A 16,623-nucleotide genomic window follows, 5' to 3' on the forward strand; every position below is an offset into this window, starting at 1 on the left:
TTTTTTACTCAGACCTCTTGCGATGTCCTCCTCAAAAATGTTCTTTACCTCCTCTTCCTCAAGCTTCTCTAAATTCCACTGATTCATCCGACAACTTTTCTTCAGGTTTTAAACCCCAATCTACATTTCATTATCACCAAATTATGGTCGCTATCAATGTCTGCTCCAGGGTAAGTTTTGCAGTCAACGAGTTGATTTCTAAATCTTTGCTTAACCATGATATAATCTTTCTGATACCTTGCAGTATCGCCTGGCTTTTTCCAAGTGTATATTCTTCTATTATGATTTTTAAATTGGGAGTTGGCAATTACTAAATTATACTTCGTGCAAAACTCTATAAGTCGGTCCCCTCTTTCATTCCTTTTGCCCAGCCTGTATTCACCCAGTATATTTCCTTCCTTGCCTTTTCCAATGCTTGCATTCCAATCTCCAACTATTATTAAATTTTCATCTCCTTTTACGTGTATCTTGTTTATTTATTTATATTCAGGTAATCCAAAATGATAAATTCAATTTCGGAACTCTTTGTTCCAAATTAAGAAGAGCTAATGACAAATATGAGGTAAATTATATTTGCTTATATTCAAAATAAAGTTTAAAAATACAATTCGTATATGTTCAATGTGGCCCAATCTAGCTGCACGGTACACATCTTAGCGGTAGCTGAAACTTGCCCCACGCGCTAAGAAGCATACCTTTTGTTACTGTGTTCACCGCAGCTGTTATACAGTTCCGCAGGTTCACCTGATCTTTTGGCAGAGGGGGTAGGTAAAATGCATCTTCTACAAACCCCCACAAGAAAAGGTCACATGGGATGAGATCAGGTGATTTGGGAGGGGGGAAGAACTGAAGAGCCAGGTCTTCATTCCCCATACGTTCTGTCCATCGTTGAGATAGAGATTCATTCGGATAGAATCGAACATCTTGGTGCCAATTGCGTGAAGCTCAGTCCTGTTGAAAAATGAAGTCTTGTCAATCTTCATTTAGTTTTGGGAAAAGTCAGTTATCTAGCATGTCCTGGTACGTTAACCCAATAACTGTGTGTTCCGCAAAAGAGAATGGTTAACCTTTGTTACCAACAGGGTGCAAAACACATTAACCTTGAGGGAGTCAGTCTCACGTTGCATTGTGTCATGGTGATTTTCTACACCTCATATGAGAAACTTCTGTTTATTCACTTTTCCACTGAAGTGTAAAATCAATTCATCTTTAAAAATTAAACACAGAAGAAAATTTTCATCCTCTGTTTTCAAACATTTGATCAAAATATTCAACACCCTTAGGTTTATTACCTCCGCGAAGAGCGCATAAATTTTGTAGGCGGTGTAACGTCTAAAGTAAACGACGCCTCAAAACACGCCAGACAGCTGGTTGAAGTATTCCAAATACTCTGCTGGCTCTGGGGGTTGACTTTCTTGGAATTCTTCTCTTGTTTTTCTCTTCCACACGCGATGGGCCAGTGTTGTTGCATTTACAAATGCACCCTGTTTGTTCAAACTGGTGAAACTAACGTCATATATTCTTACTTGTAGGAGGGTCAATGCTAAATTGGAGACTAAAGACCAGCTGCATCGCAGTTGCCGAAGGAGGTTCGCTGTACTCAAGAACATAGAAAACCTTGTGTTTCACTGTAGCCATCTTATTCCCAAATATCACGTAATGGCGTTACAAGCACATTTGTGGTCGTTCATGTAACTACATATGCTCTACTGATGTTATTCGAAACTTCCGGAACTACTCCATCAACTATTACGTAGATCAGTCAGATACAATATATAACTCAGGAAATATTCAGTTAATAAATTTAGGTCATCATTTAGAATCTTTATGTATGATTGTACTGATTACCACCGCCTCTTTCAATTTTATTTTATGATGAACAGGAGATGTACTGCAAAGCAGTTCTTTGTTAACAATAACTGCTCACGTATATTATATTGAAAATAGAACTGTAATAAGTGGTAGAAAGGTATGCTTATCAAGAAAAATTATTGTAATTCTATCACTTTAATAATGATTCAGTTTTTGTTTTTCGTCTTTATTAAATTTTATCATTCAAAATATATTTTCGTATTGTTATCGTCAATCATTATTTACTTAATATATTTTCGGCCATTCATAAATCTTTCCTTTATTCTAACACGATAACAAAATAAAGTCTATGTGGGCTGAATTTCTTTCTTTAGAAAACAAAGATAATACTGTTTGAGAATAACGAAACATAATTTCAATTCCCTCATTTCATTCAAACCAGATGTCTGGATTGAATTAAATTCCTTTTTAATCCATTTCTAGATTTCGATTTCTGTACAAACTTAATTGTTTTTTTTTCTATTCTAAAATTTCAAGTTTACCACACAAGATAAACAGTTTTTCTTTTTCCATTTAAATTAACGTCATACCATTAATTTTTTTTATATATATTCGGCATTTCAAAATAAAATAAATTAAAAATAATATGTAGTAAATAAATAAGGAAATAATCTTACATTAATAAATAAATTCAGTTTAAAAAAAAAATATATGATTTCTATTCTTCAGTTTGTAATAATGTTGTTAGCTGAATAATCAACTGAAGTTATAAAAAGACGATTTTTATCAACCAAACGAAACATTCAGCAACTATCAAAACTCAGCCCCCAAAATTATTATTAGATTTATGAGATTTTTCTAAACAAGGGAAGTTTATACAGTGGATTTGATGTTTACTTTGTAACTGAAGTTGATTTTAACCTATAAAATAAGACGTGAATTGTATGAATTTTTTTTTTTAAAGCTGAATTAATCGATGGTTAAAACGTACCTGAGATGGCAACGTAAGTTGAATGATGTAAGCCATCCTTTACTGCTTTACACAACGTCATATTAAATATTTCCATAAGTTTGTTATTTTCAGGAATAATGATTTAGCTCAAAGAAGATACATAATTTCAACTCCATGCATTTATATTATGTTAATTCTCCTTTATTCAATTTTTTTCACTAAATGATTAAACTCAATGAGGCATAAACTATTTTTTAAAAGTTATAAATCGCAATATCTTATTAATGTCTTTTTATTGATAATTTCGTTTTTTTTGGCTTGATAATGTCACCAGATAAGCCTATACCTTGTGCGTGGGATATGGAAATGGAATTTTTTAGCGAATGGAAAATGCCATGCCTGACCGGGATTCAAACTCAGAGCCTCCGGATGAAACACCGAGACGCTACCACTCCCCCACGGAGATGGAGCACCATTATTTTTAATGGTTACACAGCTAAATATCCTTTTGAGAAATTTTTTTTATATTTAAAAAAAATTGGAAATATTGAGTTTCTGAAATAGATATTTAACTAAAAAATTATCTTCAGTCTTACATAAAATTATCTGTAGGTTTATGATATTTAACTATCAGGTAAAGCCAGAATAATTAATCAATTTGAAATTATTTCTGATTCCTGTTTTTTTTTAAAATAAGTAGTTTTGTATTTTAATAATAATTGTTATTTTATTTAATGAAACAGAATAAATAACCGGAAAAAAAAGATAAACTAAGAAATGTTAAATAAAAAAAAAAAAAATGGTTTGATGTTTTATCCACATTTAATAGAGAACACAAACACTCAGTGAAAAATTTGACTTCATAATGTTGAAATTCTGAAAGTAATATGTAAAAGTATTGAAAGGAAAATGATTAGAGTTAAATTTAATAAACATACTGCCAACTGAACAGTAAATAAAAACAACTGCAACATTCTATTTAAGAACAACGTAGGTTACTATCAATAGAAAAAATGTTATCACCTGTTAGTGTCAATCCTGTCTCGTGTCGTCAGTGAACAAGATTTATAAATGTTTTTTATTATCATTGTGATTCTTTTTCTACGCATTCATTAATTAGTTCTCTGTCTCTCCCTAAACAGATTTATCAAAACAAGCTTCTATATTTTATTCAACTTGCGTTGTAGAAGAAGAGATAATTAATAATAAAGATACTAACATAAGTAAGCATTGTTTTATTAGCATATACCATAGTGAAAAAAAATAGTATAAAAAATATTAATGTATTTTTTTTTTTTACCATAGTGGTATAATAACTACATTTATATTTAAATTTGGTATTGCATAATTTTTCTTCAAAGGATGTGTATGACTTGCGCATTTCATGTATCACTTAGAGTAACACATGATACACACAAGTTATTAGATTAAATTTCATTAAAATTAAATTTTAATTTTATTAATATTATATCTAATGATTTATTATTTATTAAGTTTTATCTACTTTAACTTTTATTAATATTTAGTCCTTTCATCAATGTATGTTTTATAATTATTCATAGTTATTTGTTATTTTATTGCATAACCTAAATGGATTATTTAAACTATAATTTTGAATTCTTAAAAACAAAACGCAATAAACTAAAAATATGTTTTACAAGTCTGTGAATAGTTAATGATGTTAAAGAACAATTTAGATTCGGAGTAACAGTACAAGGTGAAAAGATAAAGATGCTACGATTTGCTGATGATATAGTAATTCTAGCCGAGAGTAAAAAGGATTTAGAAGAAACAATGAACGGCATAGATGAAGTCCTACGCAAGAACTATCGCATGAAAATAAACAAGAACAAAACAAAAGTAATGAAATGTAGTAGAAATAACAAAGATGGACCGCTGAATGTGAAAATAGGAGGAGAAAAGATTATGGAGGTAGAAGAATTTTGTTATTTGGGAAGTAAAATTACTAAAGATGGACGAAGCAGGAGCGATATAAAATGACGAATAGCACAAGCTAAACGAGCCTTCAGTAAGAAATATAATTTGTTTACATCAAAAATTAATTTAAATGTCAGGAAACGATTTTTGAAAGTGTATGTTTGGAGTGTCGCTTTATATGGAAGTGAAACTTGGACAATCGGAGTATCTGAGAAGAAAATATTAGAAGCTTTTGAAATGCGGTGCTATAGGAGAATGTTAAAAATCAGATGGGTGGATAAAGTGACAAATGAAGAGGTATTGCGGCAAATAGATGAAGAAAGAAGCGTTTGGAAAAATATAGTTAAAAGAAGAGACAGACTTATAGGCCACATACTAAGACATCCTGGAATAGTCGCTTTAATATTGGAAGGACAGGTAGAAGGGAAAAATTGTGTAGGCAGGCCACGTTTGGAGTATGTAAAACAAATTGTTGGGGATGTAGGATGTAGAGGGTATACTGAAATGAAACGACTAGCACTAGATAGGGAATCTTGGAGAGCTGCATCAAACCAGTCAAATGACTGAAGACAAAAAAAAAAAAAAAAAAAAAAAGTCTGTGAAGTTTGTATGAATTAACTTATTTAATTTTAATTTAGTAAATTGTTTAGTTAAAATTAGAATATGTACACAAATACAGTAATGATATATTCTATTATATTCTTGCTCTTAATTTTCGTGATTTTCTTTTAAATCGTTATTTTCTAGATATTAGGTGGGTAAGAAAACTTATTTATACTCAATGCAAGATACACAGATCAATCACAGATCTGATTTTGACTACCATTTGACTAACACTTTATGTACCTCTTTGTTTTGTATCGGTAATGAAAGAGGAGTAAGTACTTACCCACATGAAATAAATCAATTGCTAAAAAAGAATCAATAGCAAGTAAATTTACAACATAAGTTTAATGTAAGTGAGTATAAGAGATTTGAATTTTAAAAACAATGTGAAAAAACTGAAAAGACTTTCCGTTTTACGAAACGACTAAATTACGTAATTTATATACCAGTAATCACTAAATTGTCCTTAATTATATTAGAATATTTAGATTTTTCTAATAAAGCAAAAAGGAACTATCTAACTACATGACTTCACGTAAGAAATATGTTGCATTGATTAAAAAAAATTGCTATTACAATTTATTATTCACTGTGGGAGAAATCTCACTCCTAATTACTTCAAAAATAATACCTAATTACGAGCAGAAATCAACTAAAAATTGTATTATTGAAGCACCGCTGTTGATTAGAAAATATCTCATAAAATAAATAATCATACAATCATGGAAGTTTGATTTCGTCTAACTGTTTTTTTTCCCCAGCCTTCCAGGACTGGACTTTCAATCAAGCTTTACGCGGTCCTGGGAGGAGCCTCGCCTCTAACCAATCAGGAACTCCCGCCGCGTCAGGCTCTGACATCTACGGCAGAGCAACAAAGCGGCCGGGACTCTGTTTTCTACGCCTCTTCTGAAATGAGGGAACACTAAAAGGGCCCGCTACTGGGTCTATGGTCTGCCGTTGCCGTGCCTCTTACGGGGACCCCCCCCCCTCCCACCCAACAGTGATTCCTATCGGGACTATGGTCTATATGTCTTGCTTTAAACAAAGGGTGAATCCCCAAAGGGACCCACGGGACCCGTGTCCCCAAAGGGACACAGTCTTAACTCCCACCTCTTAGATTGCCCGCCTAAGCCACTGGCACCACTCCCAAGACCCTCGGAGCCCCGAATCACTCAACGGGTACGGTCTACTTAAGGGAAGGAAGCGAACCGCCGCCACATCCTTATTAAAGTTGTTCGCCCTTTTCCTACCAGTAGTTCCTCAGTCTGCTTCCTAGCTATGATACTCCTCTTCTTTTGACTTCACAATCTCAGCCGCTAGTTCGTCAACAGCCCGCCAGTCATCCTCACCACGCAACATGTAATCGACGGGGGTTTCTGGCACTAGCCACGCTAGGCGTAGTCTCTCCGTCACCTCTGCCCACCAGAGATACACATAAAACCTATGCTCAGGGGGTGTCGTTTTGCCCACAATAAATGCACACGGGGAATATTCTCGCCTTCTGAACCTATGTAAATAAGTCCAAAATTCTTCGTGCCCAGAGAGCAGCTCTCTCTTTAATGTGAAGTTGGTATGATAACCAACTTCACCATACTTTCTCCCCAGCCAAGGCCAAAACTAGTCCATGCATCATTATGAGTGGCGTTCCAAAACTCCTTACACTCCTGCAGCAGAAGGACGGCGATGTCGGCCTTTATTATCCCCTCATACGCCCGTGTTTCAGTTGTAGTTCTCGAAAATGGACCGGTGGAACCTCCGAACCCCGTAGGGGAAGACATCCGTCGAGTGCAGCTTTCGGTCGCTACACTCTCCTCCCCCCATAAGCTAAACCTCGTTGGGATGACCCGATGTAACTGCCTCGGTAAACATTTACATTGGTGATTTTTGAAGTCAGCTTTCGCATTCCCTGCAGGACTCATCTGGACATCTTGAATGTTTTACATCGTTCCCCTCTAAACTAGCTAACCGAGTTCGCGGAAGCACGAACCCCTCGCCTATTTCTACATGTTGCAGAGCTAATTTCTTAAATGTCTCAGAATATTCGAAACAATAGAATAAATAAGACCACCAAAAAAATTGTTCGCAAAGCCGAAATAGTTCCTGTAGTGAACTCAGAATTTCAGTGCATACCCCTGACTTGGTTTCATTTGCGGACTTCGGCCCGGTCTACCAGGGAGAGGCGGAAAGACCTCCCACTCAGCTCCATCGCAAAGTCTCGCGTGAATTTTACTTTCACTACGCCATCACGACGATGGCGTAGTGAAAGTAAAATGCCGTGAAACACTTCACGGCTGCATGGTTACTCGTATCCCCAGCAGTGCAGTTGCCGTTCCGCCGACAGCTAATATTAGTAATCATCACCGCAATTTGTAACTAACTGTGGCTTGATGCCAACACGCCTGTGTTTGGCCAATAAGCTGCCCCCCAGGTGTTCCCGAGACAACCGGCAACCGGGGTCTACCATACCTCTTCTGCCGTTCTGGTCAGGGCGAGAAAAGGGAGGAAATCAGCTGCAATATTTTATTCTCTGCGAGTCTTCCAGTTGACTCTCAGATGATGAAAGGAATTCACTTCTCGAGTTCCCTAACAATTCTGTTACGGTCAGTCTCCTACCGGGGATAAACATAAAGGACATGGCTCGCAGTGTCATCAACTTACAGTCCGAGTACAAGCCCGAATAAACCAAATAAACCTAGACAAACTATTCTTAAGTGCATCATGCCCTGAACTAAATTGAGTTGTGTAGCGATTGGTGGAGACAAACTTAATTGCTCGCACCACCTTAACTTTTGGAAATATACCATGCATGTATCGACCAGTAGAAGAATCGTTCCACCTAGCTTGCCAAGAGTTAACAGTTTGTCTTCGATTTCTCGCATACGCCCAGAAGTAAGAAAGCCTATCTTCTTAGAACCATAACGCTGGCTACGTTTTGTAGCCAGAATATCAGTGGATTTGATGGCGGCGATCACAGAGACTGCCCCTCTCGAGACAGTTCGGAAGCCACCGACAACTGCTAGCAATAGAAGATGCTTAGCTCGCAATATAATGTCCCTATAAAATTGCAATTATAAACGATGAGCCCAGACGGGTGCAGTACACAACATTATGGCTTCATAGACACTTTTTCAAAGAATACGCATTGTAGGATAATTCAACTCCCAATCAAGATGGATGACTCTATCGACAACAAAGAAGACATCAGTGGCCTTCCTTGCGACAAACTGAAGGGGCGCTTGCTGAATTGAAGCCTTTCATCAAGGATGACACCCAGATATTTCTGAACGGCAACATACCTAATCGGAAAGCCGTCGAACTTAACGACACATACGAGTGGACATATGGAAAACCTTTTGACAGAGTGTTTCCTACTTCCGAGCCGCCGTCATCAAGGCTGACGATTCTGTGGCTGAAATAGCTCGAGACAGTCTCAAGCTCATTTTGCGTGCAACTAGGCTGCTGCAATTGAAACAAGGCGGGTGGCCACCACAAGTTATTGAATATTTCCAAAAAAGACGCCAAGTACGTACTTGCACTCGCTGGTCGAAGCTAAATCCACTAACCTAAGAATAACATTCTTTGTTCCCTTGCCAGGGTGGAAACCATTCTGGTCATCCATCAGCATACGATTTGAAATCAGCCTGCTGCTACTGATGTGCAGGTACAAGACTTTCTCGAAAACCTTACCTACTACAAGCAAGAGCGTCAGAGGCCGGTAAGAAGAACTACACTGGAGTTCTTATCGCCACATTTGAAGACTAGTTTCACTTCATCACGTTTCAAAGAAGTTGGGATTAGTCAAGGATCCCTCACAGAAATTCCGGTCCTTACACCATGCCTTTAGTCAAGAACCCCAGAGGGATCCCCAACCAGGACTATGGTCTTACATTCCTCGGCCTTGCCTCTAATGGGAAACTCCTGAAAGAATCCTCCACCGGGATTACTGCCTCATTTACTCCTCCAAGAGTCACCGTTCACTCACCGGTTATCAGAAGCCGGAGCGTCCCACTCCTTCTGAACGAAGCCAGCCTGCGCCGGAGCCACCATATTTATATGTTCCACAGCGAGTGCCCCTCACTTACGGTGTATATTTATACAACCTCTGGTTTTACTGGCAGCGCATTGGGCTTCCATATGGCAATTCATCTTGACATGGCCAACTTCCCTGCAGTTAAAACACTGGCCGTTCCTGTCAGGACCCCTACATTGCTTCGCTCGGTGCTCCGTATCCCAATAACGGAAGCACCGCTCTTCAGCACATTACTCTGCGGCCCACCTACACAATCCGCATCTGGTTATCGTGTAGCAACCTATCCGCCGGGATGGGTGGCAAAGTAGCATCACCACCTGAGTGGCCCCGTAGGTAGGTCTCATTGAAAGCACATCAATCGTAACAGGGTCACCTGAAACACCACAATGATCTCTCATAAACTATTCTTTCTGTAGTTAAGGTATCCACATCCTTAATAAGGACACAGACTCGCCAAGCTCCTCTACTTCCCCACACGGTCGTAATACTTTTTCAGAAATCTTCCACCGGTGCCACTCGGCATCGTTTACCTCGGCCCAAACTCGATGGAGAAAGTCCTCCCCCTGACCCTGACAGGCGGAGAGGACACTAAAATCACCCGGTGATATGTTGTCCTTCACTGTTTGCAGTAGGTCCGCATAGGACCTACTGCAAACAGTGAAGGACCCGTGCAAACAGTGTCACCACGCCGCCTTCATGACAACTGTCGCTCTAGGGAGCCCCACCAGCCTTTTCGATGGAAGACGAGTCTTAAGCACCTAATCATTCAATGCCCTATCAGCAAGAAACATCTTAAATTAACAGCTACTCCTGCCAAAACATTCGACCAACCAGCGGAAGTAGTCACCGACCCGCAAAACCCAGTAAATACCCAGCAGGGCTGCAAAAACGCACTTCACTATCCGCTATCACCACATAAGGGAGGCCTGCATAAGGCAGTGAACCATTCTCTCTTACCTCTTGGCAGAGTCAGCGACCATAAATTAAATGGTACCCCTAACTTCTACTGCATCATCAGATAAAACTGTGGTGCTCGACTTATCGACAAGCATTTGTCCTTCCTGTAGACCACCTTCACCTATCAGGTTCCCAACCCAAGTTGCCGAGGAGGGCTGGAGAATGTTAAGAGTTTCCAACACCCACCGTTACGTCCAGTAGTTATGCCTGAGAGGCCTCACCAATTTCCCCAGGATCTGTCACCAGTGTAGAAAAACAAAATGCCTTTTTCGGCCAACTCCGTTGAACCACTTGAAAAAGAGCCTCATCAGAGGCCTCTTCCTCAAGGGCCTGAAGTAAGTCACTCTGATGATATTCTCCATTAGGTATGAGTCAGACTCCCACCCGAGGTCTGTGTGGCTACCTCTTGAAGTAGAACAGCTCACTCAGATCTCACACGCGTTTGTGTAGCTTTCTCTATCATTTCCGCCCGAGTGGCTGCTTCGCCTTAGGCTCTGTACCAAACTCCTTTAAAACGTCCTTAAATATTTCAACCATTCGAACGAGCCCGTCCATGTTCTCTTTTTGATCTCCGTGTTTGTGTTCGCATTGTATCTGATAAGGAAACTCAGACATCTCGCCCGCCGTTGAAAGCATCTACCCTCGCTATCAGTCGCTCTCAATTTCTCTCTCTCTCTTTGTTGGAAGCTACCTGTGACAATCCGCGTCTCTCTTGAGCAGAAACTTCTTCCTTGTAGGACAAGAACCTCCTACAACTAGCATTCGGCTTCTTCTTCTTTTCAGCACAAGGAGAGGAAAGTCGCAGCCTCCGCTTCCCGGATGGTTTCGAAGCCAGCTGTTCAACACCCATTACATCATTTGATCTTATATTTCTCTCCGTACGACTGGACACTAAACGAAACACCTTCATACGCCGATATTCATCAGCCTCGGCCTCTGAAAGGCTATCAGTTCCGCTGCTATCAGGGGGAGCCTTCTGCACTACTACAGCCTTTTTCTTTCGATGGTCCCTCATCCCCGCGGGTGAAACCCGAATGGTAAATCATCACGGAAGGAACCTCATCATCGCCAGGAGGCGACATAACGAGAAAACAATAGCAAAGATTTCCTTAGTACAAACAACGAAAAATTTCTAAATCGATACAAACAATAAGGTCCGGCAGTTGTTATGCTGAATCAGACCTTGACAACAGTAGGACAAACCAAATGACAAAACAGAAAGTTTACACCGTAAGCGTTAATTAATGTAACATTAAATATTAGACGTAACTAAAAAATACGAAAAACGAGTAAATTATGCGTAACAAAATACAGGTTAACGTAAACAAAACATACTCTAACGTGAAAACTCAATAAAAACGGGGAAAAACAACTAAATATAACACAAAACAACGAAAAACGAACAACAAAACGTAAAAATTACAACAGCAAGAAAAAATGCAATAACAGCAACAAATATAGGGAGAAAAAAACCTGACCCTACCCAGCAAGAGCTAGGATATCTGTTTTTTTTTTATTTTGCGAATTACATTACTTTTACCTAGTTGACTGGTTTACAAGCTCTGCTGGGTTTGTTTACGTTTTGACTTTATTTTGTAAATTTATTGTGCGATATCTGATCCCGGCGAGTCTGTGGGTGTGACCCCGCGCTCAGGCAATGAATTCCTTGTTCTTAGTGCGAGACGAGTAACCTGTAGGAGAGGAAGGAGATTAAGATCCACAGGAACATTTTCTGAGGTAAGTGTGATTGACCACAGGTGCAAGCTGTGCCACTGGAGAGTTTAGTGTACGGCCGGCGTATAGAGGCGTTCAGAATGTCACCATGTCGGTCCCTGGATTTGTGGCTTGAAAATTAATCTCAATAAGAAAAAACTAGATTGGTTGGATGAACTGCCGTATCCTCAGAAGAGATGTTGTATTAAGGTGCAGAATAAAATGTTTATATTAATAAATTATTTTTTGGTTTGTAGGCGAAACGCCTGGGCGTTATCATCGCCCGAAATTTCATTAATCAAAAGGTAAAATAACTTCAAAATAATAGAACTTATAAGGTGGAAAATTAATATTAATCATATAATAAAAATTTATTAATAGAAGAGTTAAGAAGGCAAAATAAAACTCAAAACTAATACCGCAGACGAAGTTTTTAAAATAAAAAAATTTGAAATAATCGAATAAAGAAACTACATAAAACTTACCTAATTCCGATGGGTTGTGCAAAAGCCTCCCTTCTCGGATAATAATATTAAGAACATAAAACCAAAAAAATCAAAATTAAAATAACGTTAAAAATTATCAACTGTTCTAGCATAAAAATATATATGGTAATATTACATTTTTTTGCAGTAACCTGGTATTATGCAAAAACAGAAAAATCCGGTTCAAAATTTCGTTATTATTGTACAAGATATCGCGGATGTTTCTAGGTAGATTAAACTTACGACGCAACGCCGGATAACATATGCAGTTCACGAGAATGTGGTGCACAGTCATGCGGCAGTTGCATCGTGTGCATAGTGGTGGGACTTGAAATTATACCTGACATTAGGTATTCGTATGTAATCCTCGTTTGTCCTATCCGTAATGGGCAGAGGACCACTTCCTCAAGACGAGATTTTCTGCAAGAGGACCCCCATGGCAATACTGAATCTTTAATCGTTCGGAGTTTATTATCGACGGTAGTCGCCCAGCCACTTTGCCATCTTGCTCTCAGTGATTGTTTTACACGACTAATAAAATCAAAGGTAGTATTTCGGATGGTGAAAGGAGGTTGAATACACGCTTCTTTGGTAGCATAATCTGCTCTTTCGTTTTCTAGAATCCCTACGTAGCTAGGGGCCCAGCAAAAACTTACTTCTGTATTGCGATTACCTAACTCAGCGATTGCACCGTAAATTTCAATGACGACAGGATGTTTCGAATAAAAGTTTTCTAACGCCTGGAGAGCACTAACGAATCACTGCAAATAAGAATGTTTCCATATTTAGGGTTAACGAAATTTAGAGGCCTATTTATAGCGAGTAATTCAGCGGTGAACACACTCATAATACCGGGTAGGCCATACATGTAAGTTCTTTCATTGACAACAAAAGCACATACCAACAGTACAATCTTGTTTCGACCCATCAGTGTATATCACCGCGTCTGGGTTCATCTTGGTGAGAATATACTGAAACGACTCGCAATGTAAATAACAAAATCGTCAACGAATAGAGAACATGAGACAGGAGCCTGTACACAATTGGTAATGCTGTTTATGGCTACAGAAAACAAGGTGGCATTAAATACACTACCTTGAAGTACTCCATTTTCCGAGACGTCACTGTCTGAAAGTGAATCGTCTAATTAATGTGTCTATTCATTAATGCTCATATGCATAAATGCAGATATATGTGGTAAAGTTGCAGATGTTGTGATGAAGTTCAGTGATCCTAACCGAACCAATTAATGTTTCTAATACCACGGCGAGAGTCACAATAAAGGTAATTGTCCCCAACGGGTCGAAAACACAGCAAACAAGACAGAATCACGAGTCGGAGGTAGTGGTGGTAAATGTCGAGGAGAAATCACATCTCAGTAATATGTTTACTGCATTTTAATGAAAAACCGGAGCAGGCTGATGACAGATAGTGGTGAGTGGCCAGTCTCTGAGGGTGAGCGGCGATGGCTCCTCGGGGTCGTCGTCCATCAGTGGCCCTCTGATGACGTTGTTACTGCTATTCTGTGTCGGCGCTAGGTGTGCCCGGGCGGTTGCACAGAGTCTGTATACATGCCTCAGGGATTAGATCCAGCGCCTTTACGACTCGAGGGGAAGGTATTTTAGCGGATGTGAGTACCTCACTAGCCTTCAGAGCGGGTGTGGCAGAAGCTGCTAGAGCTTATTCTTCCCCCACGAAAAAAAAGTAATAGTGAAATTAACGTATTAATAATTTTTTGTTAATAAGAAGTTTATTCAAATGTCTTACTAGTTTAATATAGTTTGCAGAGAAGACGTATTAAACTTGAATGAATACAAAATTATCCGACATTATAACTGGAATGTATGCAAGTGGTTATATAATTTTTAATTAATCAACGTATAAAAAAAATACCTGTTTCTGCTTTTTATTTGACAATACAGTGTGAACCATTCTAATACATATAACGATATTATCGTAACGAGTAATTTACAAGAAATCAGAAATTCCAGACACAAGAGGTCTGCTGAAAAGCTAATTAATTTTGTTGCTTGCAATGCAATTTTAGTCGTATTCACCATTACTCCACCTGCTGTAATACATTGTACGCCGGAGGCCATAACGTACATTTCCTTTCTCCGAGTTTTGTAGTATTCACTGTACTTCAAAATATATAAAGGATTTTATATTACTCTTTTTTGCAGAGAGTTTATATTTTAAGTTTAATATTTTCATGAAGTAAAATGTACCATAATAATAATAAGTATGCGCAATGAATATAGTGCATTAAACAAAGAAGTGTTTCTATGAGTGTATTTTTTTAAATAGATAAACTATTTATAATCTATACTAAAAAACCTACAGGGAATTAACACACAATAATTTAAATTCTCTTTAAATTGTTAATAATTTACATTATATTATTTAAGTTATAAAAGTAGGTAACATTTAGTTTCCTGAACCTGATCCACGATAAAAATTCCTTTTTAAAAATATTTAACAGTTAGAGTATAAAAACGATCAAATTTCCCTGCTGGGTTAAATTTTATATCCCTAAAGACGTTGACAAAAAATAATTACAACAGGATACGTGTGTGTGCACAAGCACTCATACAACTGAGTGCATTTATCTTTTCTCCGAAACGGATTAGTTTTTCACGAAAACATAAGCAGTTACTCACATAAATGTGGAAAAAATGAGATAAATAATTTGAAAAGCACACAAAGATGAGAGTGGTTATTTTAATGTGATTTATTTAATTTTAATTTATAAATTATCAGAAGTCTGTAAACCCTCTTTAGCAATTTCGATTTTTTAATTTTTTTCTTTATTCACAATTAATTAAAAAAATATTATCTCAATTCTTAAATATAATACATATTAGGGAATAAATGTATATTTAATTTTCTTTTTCATGGTCCTACTTCTTGACCTAATGTAGGGAAGATGGCGCCCAAGTTTAACGTGGCTCGTTTCTCTCGATGGTGCTTCAACAGTCCTCGTAACATGCTGAGCTCTTTGACTCGGCTTCATCTTCATGATTTGTTAAAAAAACCTTCACCCTTTTTAGTTAGCAACATGATCAGATAGACAGAGTGCACATATCGCTAAGTCATTTCCATCCTGTCTGGGAAAATCCGCAGTTCTTTGGCCATTTTCATATATCCATATTGCTGGCATCTCATACAATGGACCAAACCGGTATGTTTCCTTGCTGTTTCAAATCTAACCCCACAGTTGATAGTATATTCTAGATTAAATATATATTTGTTACTTTTATACTGTTTTTCTTTCGTCAGCCTGTGACATGAATTAAATATAGATCTTCCCTTGTGTCCATTACGTTCAATTGATTACATCAGTCGGGATCGTGAAGATTCCTCAGCAGTACTCAAAACGCGCTCTCATACTCCCTCGTGAATGTGTGCCCAATTAATCCTTTCACACGCACCAAATTAATAATCTTCTTGTAAGTGTCAATATCTTTCGAGAAAACTCCTAGTTGTTAGCATTAATTACCTTTATGCAGTAGTAACGACCGTTTCAAGTACCTGTAAAGCCTCATTAAAAGATTTTCTTATTTATTAGATAGAGGGAATTCGTTTACGGCATCTTTTTGATATCACGACTTTGAAGTACGCAGAACCGATATTGTTGTTTGACAGTGTAGAGGAGCAACCTGAAAATCAGTAAATTCAAAATCTACTTCGCTTTCAGATATGTCACCCATATCAAAAGATAAACGATCCCTGATTACTTTTCAGCGAGTAAGAGTTATGGAGTCCCTGTCCAAAGACAATAGTCGTCCACGCTTTCTGTTAGATAATAAATTAGCACCACTGGAAGTCTTGTTTTCATAAACATAAAAATAGCTGACAGCTGATCCATGGTTTCACTCCATCGCAGACTAGAAGTTAACCCGCACAATCGTTTAAAGAATTTTTCATTAAAGAATGAAAAAAGAAAACCTTATGAAAAGGCAAGAAATAATTTTGTAATACAATATGCATTTAAGTTCGTAAGATATCAATCCAGACTAACGATACAGTGTTTATCTTCAAAAAAACGAAATCACTGAAAATTGTGTGAACACAACTACTAACAAAAATAAGTCACGAAAAAATCAGGAACCTGAACTACAATTCTAACA

Source organism: Lycorma delicatula, chromosome 1 (genome assembly GCF_047948215.1).
Source record: "Lycorma delicatula isolate Av1 chromosome 1, ASM4794821v1, whole genome shotgun sequence".
NCBI lineage: Eukaryota > Metazoa > Arthropoda > Insecta > Hemiptera > Fulgoridae > Lycorma > Lycorma delicatula.